The following is a 6,080-nucleotide window of genomic DNA, read 5'->3' on the forward strand; positions in this document are numbered from 1 at the left end:
ACACTAATCTGTTTTCTGTTTAGTATAGATTAGTTGGCATTTTCTAGCATTTTATATAAATGAACTCACTGCAGTATATACTCTTTTGCAATATTATTTTGAGACTTAATCACGTTGTATTTATCATTAGTTTGTCCATTTTTATTGCTGAGTAGTATTCTACTGTATAGATTCACCAAAACCTGTTTATTCTACTCACTCATTGATGGACACTGGGTTGTTTCCAGGTTTTGGCAATTGAAAACAAAGCTGCTATGTCCACTTGTGTACAAGTCCTTGTGTTACCAACTCTCCCCAGTCAAGCCCCAACAAGGGTCCTCCTGCCCAGTGTCGCCAGTGCCAGTAGAAGGAGACTGAGTTCGGTTTAGAAGCAAATGGAAGCTTTATTCTTTGATTAGAGAATGCAGAGATGAGAGCTCGACCCGCAGCACTCACTCTCCCCAACAGGCCGACAGGCCCTGGGCGTGGCTGCTTTATCGGGATCTAGTGGAGGGGGCGGGGTGGGCGGGGTGGGCGGGGTGGGATGGGGAGTCCTCACTGGGCAGGCGCAGATGTGCTGCTCGTGGCATTCATTCGTATCAGTGCCAGGTGCAGCTCCTCTGCACCCAGCCCACCACCGCCATCTTGGATTAAGGTGTCGTGCGCAGCGTCTCTGCACACGGCTGGAGCTGAGGTGTCGAGTGCTGTCGTTTTGCAGTGGGAACTCTGCTGAAGTGCTGGGTGTGAGGTCTCTGCTCGCGGCTCCCTATGAACAAGTGGAACTAGACTAAACACAAAGGAAAAAAAAAAGGTGAGACTTTTTTTTATTACCCAGCTTCTGTTTTTATTTTCTGGTAATTGCTAAGGGGCTTTGGCAATGACGAAGCCCTCCTGTGTCTTTTGTCCTGCCCCTCATTTTTGAGGGACGCTTGTCTATCTTCTGTAACCCTTTTTATTACTGGAGTCTGGGAGGTTACAGCATATCCTGCCAGCCTTTTTCCCTCCCTCATAAAACTACTCCTGTCCATGAACCATTCCTCTTTAGGGTTTGGGGAGGCTCGCTTCGTAGGTTGGGGGAACTGGCATAGACTGTATCTATTGTTTCTACACAATCACGTTCCAAGGACTGTTTCTGTAGGTAGTAAAGTGGCAGGATTTAGTGTGTGGCAGGTTTTTATAGTAACCACTGGGTTGTCTAATGGCTCTATGAATGCCTGTTCTTGGGCCTTCCCTGTTACCCCCATAATTTTACAACTCTTTTTAAAACTAATTTTATTATATTTTATTAATTTTGAGGGAAAATAACTGTTGGCCTAGAGTTCTACATCCAGGTGAACAATTTTTTTTTTTTTTTTTTTTTTTTGCGGTACGCGGGCCTGTCACTGTTGTGGTCTCTCCCGTTGCGGAGCACAGGCTCCGGACGCGCAGGCTCAGCCGCCATGGCTCACGAGCCCAGCCGCTCCGCAGCATGTGGGATCTTCCCGGACCAGGGCACGAACCCGTGTCCCGTGCACCGGCAGGCGGACTCTCAACCACTACGCCACCAGGGAAGCCCAGCAATTTTTTAAAAAGTATAGTTGATTTACAATGTTTCATGTGTACGGAAAAGTTATTCAGTTATGCATATGTATACGTATTCTCGTTCAGATTCTTTTCCATTATAGGTTATTACAAGATATTGAATATAGTATATATTCAAGTATATATAGTATATACAAGGCCATATAGTAGGTCCTTGTTGTTTGTCTGTTTTATATATAGTAGTGTGTATATATTAATCCCAAAGCCCTACTTCCCCCTTCCCCTTTGGTAGTGAGTCAGTGAGTTTGTTTTCTGTCAGTGAGTCTGCTTTGTCAGTGAGTCTATTTCTGTTTTGTAAATAAGTTCATTTGTATCATTTTTTAAGATTCCATATATAAGTGATATCATATGATATTTGTCTATCTCTGTTTGACTTATTTCACTTAGAAATTTACAACTCTTGTAATCAAGTTTGCCTGATCTGGTCTTCAGAACCAAGTAAGTGACACTGGTGTCGACTAAGAATTTGACAGGCTTTCCCCTTATGTCCAGTGTTAGCCAGGGCTCCTCAGGGGCCAGCTGGAGCACCAGCTTAGGAGCCCCATGGCCCCATCATTCTTCGTTTGTTTGGACCATCTGCCTTCAAGGGTAGTGGCCAGGATGTGCCATTTCTGTCTCCCTTTGGGAGTGGCAAGGGCATTCTTCCAGCGTCCCTCTTGTTTACACGTGGCACACGGGCACTGATTAGGTCCTAGTCTCCTTGGCCTGTTATCCCTCGGTGGGGACTTGGGGTCACTCAGTGGAGTCTGGGCAGTTAGTCCAGATTCCCGTGTGACCAGTTGACATTGAAGGGCAACAGCCAGGACATGGGCTTGCCTCCACACCTTTTTATCTTCTGACTTTTCTTCCTCTATATCTCAGTTATTAAACACCTGGTAGTCAACCTCAACCAGGCAAGGGGTAGAGGTATCTGGTTCTATTTCCAGTTTCTGAGGTTTGCACCTAATGTCGGGGCATTTTGGGAAATGAAACACAACCTCAGGTCTGCATTCCCTTCCAATGACCCAGGGTCAGTTGTAGTATATGTTCAAAGGCATTCCCTGAGGCAGTCTAGGAATGTCAAAGGGTTTTCCGATGGCTCTTGATTGATTTCCTTTATCTTATTCTAATTGACAGGTGTCTTTCCTGCTGCTTGGATTCCCTTTAGGATCATATTTTTATAATTGGTTAGCCTTTGCCTTCTACCCCCTTATCCATTGTCTCAGTGGTCCCAGTTGTGTTTGTTATCTGGGACCCCTTGACTTCCTGGTCTGAAAATAACATGACCTACATTGTTTCTATTCTTTGTCTGCTTCCTCTCAGGCTTTTTAAAAGACCATGGCCTTTTCTTTCCCCATTAGGAGTACATTGAGGAGGCTCTAAATGTCAGCCCATGTGGGTCATGGGTCTAAAAGATTCCACTAATCAAATTCAGGAACCCCTCTGGATCTTCCCTCAACCCCTTACTATGACTTTTTTCCAACTACCATCGGGGCTCTTGGAGTGATTGGCACGCAAATGCCACAAGATTTGACCCAAATAAGATTTCCAGTTTGGGAAATTTGGAACCAGCAGCAAACTGTTAATGGATTCCTCAAGAGACCCAAATAGGAGTGAGCTCTTATGTGGGGGTTCCCCTTGACTTTCAGTCGGTGCTTGAAGACGGGACTGCCTCCAGGCCAGAGCAGCTTAGCTGAGGCGGGTGTCTTTCCTTCTTTCAGCTGGAAAGGCGTTTTAGACTTCCTGCCAAGTGAGAGCTAAACGCATGAGGGATTCCCCCCCAATCAGGGTACTCACCAGATCACGAGGGTTGATACCAGGAGGAGTGTCCGTGGAGCCTCAGTTGTTAAAGACTCATCCAAGGCTTGCCTCACAAGCAGTAGGGGGAAGGAGCCTGGAAGATTAGAAGGAAAAGAGATCAGAGAGAGGTCAGACGGTGGGTGTTTCCTGTTCTTGCCAGCAGCTCACAGGGCTTCCTGATAATGGGGCTCCTGGTCTCGCGAGCAGCTCATGGGGCTTCCCAGCCCACTTCAGGGAGACTGTCACTAACCAGAAACGGTCAAGTCACCGGTCTTGTACCCAGGGCCCTTTCATACTCAGGCGTCCCTGGTGCCTTTTCTTGAACTCACATGCTGTGCCCTCATTCTGTTTTGACAGGCAGTCTTTATTACCTGGGCGTTTTCCCCATCTAGCCTCTTGACTCACGCGACAGGCCACTTTTCTTTACCAAACTGTGATGATGGAGAATGCATTGTTGACCCCTGGAGGTTGGCAAGGAGGGCAAGAAGCCCTGTTGCAGCTGCTACTGCCTTGTACAGGGATCAGGAGGCCGGCACTACTGGCGAGACAGTGAGCAAGACTGCCTGGCTCCGTCTTGTCTGGTAACGTGGGAAGCCAGCCAGAGGCAGTGGGCAGACACGTGTGAGTTTCAGTCTCCAATCCCCAACACTGCCACAGTATGATCCCCTCAAGGAGGTGCAGTCCAGATGACTCTGGGGGCCACGCTGTGTGCTTAACCACACCTGGGTATTGGGTTGCTGGACAGAGTTGCTCTGAATTTGGCCAAAGGCTGCCGCCATTCTACCCCATCAGGGTGAACTCAAAGATCAGAGTCAGTCATCCTTATGCAAACCTCCCAAAACCTCTGCCATCCTCCCTCTGGAGCCGGGGTGAGCCTGGAGCCTGGTGGATAGGTGCGGCTGAAAAGGCCACAGTCCATCCTTCGTGATCGCCAGAAATTGTTTCCGACCCTTTTCAGTTAGGTCTCCAAAAGGATCCTCGTGCCTGGTGTACTTCATGCCAGTAGAATGAGACTGAGCTTGGTTCAGAAGCAAAGGAAGGCTTTATTCTTTGCTCAAAGAATGGAGAGGTGTGAGCTCAAGCTCTAAAGTCCATGTTCTCTCTGAAAGGCCTTTGGTTGGGTTGCTTTCTGGGGTTCTCATGAGCAGAGGGAGGGCTGGAGTGCTTGCAGGTCGGGCGAGGTTCTGTGGCTCACGGCACCTCACACTGAAGTGCAGGGCAGCATGTCTGCGCACGGTCCACAGTCACTGTCTTGGATTGAGGTGCTGTGTGCAGCACTTCTGTACACAGCTTGCCAAGTTGGGGTGTCAGGAGCAGCAGTTCTGTGCTGGGAACCCTTATCCGATGTGTGAGGCGCAAGGCCACTACACACGGCCCCCAAAAGCAAGTGAAACTAGACTAAGCACAAAAGAAGAGGTTAGACCTTATCCCGTAGATACCATCTTATTTTTCTCCAGGGACCCACTGGGCTTTGCCAGTAACATATATATTTTTTTATTTCTCTCAAGCGAATACTTGGCAGTGCAATGGTTGACTCATATGACAGATGTGTGTTTAATTTCATAAGAAATTGCCAGACTGCCAAACTGTTTTCCAAAATGGTCACACCATGTTACCTACTGACCAGCAGTGTGAGAGAGTTCCGCTTGTTCCTACATCCTTGCCAACACTGTATGGTCAGTCTTTTAAATTTTAGGGAATTCCCTGGCAGTCTAGTGGTTAGGATTCCGAGCTTCCACTGCAGGGGCCCCGGGTTTGACCCCTGGTCCAGGAACTAAGATCCCGCAAGCTGCAAGGCGCGGCAAATAAATAAATAAATAAAATTTAGCCAATTGAAGGTGCATAGTGATAACCTGTTACTTTTTCTCTATCTCCTTATGCCCTGTAACACCACTATTTTCCTAATTTTCTAAATATTATTCATCATTCGAGGCCAAGCACAATATAGTGTGTCCTTCAATGAAACATTAAGCAATCGTAAATAAGGGTCCTCTGTTTATGCTGATAAGGAACAAACTCCAAGACATATTATGTGAAAATAGTAACGTCTAACATGTTACAGTGCTTTCTACATGCTAGGCAGTGTTCTCAGCATTTAATATACCTTAGCTCATTTAATCCTTAACAACCTTAAGAGGCAGATACTCATACTTTCCTCCATTTTAGAGATTGGTGAACTGTCTCAGTGACTTTTTTTTTTTTTTTTTTTTTGCGGTACGTGGGCCTCTCACTGTCGTGGCCTCTCCCGTTGCGAAGCACAGGCAACGGATGAGCAGGCTCAGTGGCCATGGCTCACGGGCCCAACCGCTCCGCGGCATGTGGGATCTTCCCGGACCGGGGCACGAACCCACGTCCTCTGCATCAGCAGGCGGACTCTCAACCACTGCGCCACCAGGGAAGCCCGTCTCAGTGACTTTTGCCCAAGGTCACACTGGTAAAAAACGACAGAGCCAAGACTGGAACACAGGCTCCAGAATCTCAGCTTTTTTTTTTTTCTTCCAGTTTATTAAGATACAGTTGGCATGCAGCACTGTATAAGTTTCAGGCGTACAGCATGATCATTTGACTTAGGTCCATCGTGAAATGATCACCACAGTATATTCAGTGAACATCCATCATATCATAAGGATACAAAAGAAAAAAAATGTTTTTCCCTTTTGATGAGAACTCTTAGGATATACTCTCTGAACAACTTTCATATATAACATGCAGTGGTGTCAATTATGTTAATCATGTTGTAC

General features: G+C 46.9%; 1 long non-coding RNA gene across 1 annotated transcript; it reads right to left on the minus strand.

The window, feature by feature from the left end:
* Positions 1 to 358: 358 nt before the first annotated feature.
* On the minus strand, positions 359 to 3,882 carry LOC137224431 (uncharacterized). Its single transcript, XR_010943340.1, has 2 exons — positions 3,337 to 3,882; positions 359 to 766 (listed from the first exon to the last, which is right to left on the minus strand). It is a non-coding gene; the product is annotated as an uncharacterized lncRNA (long non-coding RNA).
* Between the last annotated feature and the right edge of the window lie 2,198 nt (positions 3,883 to 6,080).

Source organism: Pseudorca crassidens, chromosome 5, assembly GCF_039906515.1.
Source record: "Pseudorca crassidens isolate mPseCra1 chromosome 5, mPseCra1.hap1, whole genome shotgun sequence".
In the NCBI taxonomy this organism is placed as follows: domain Eukaryota; kingdom Metazoa; phylum Chordata; class Mammalia; order Artiodactyla; family Delphinidae; genus Pseudorca; species Pseudorca crassidens.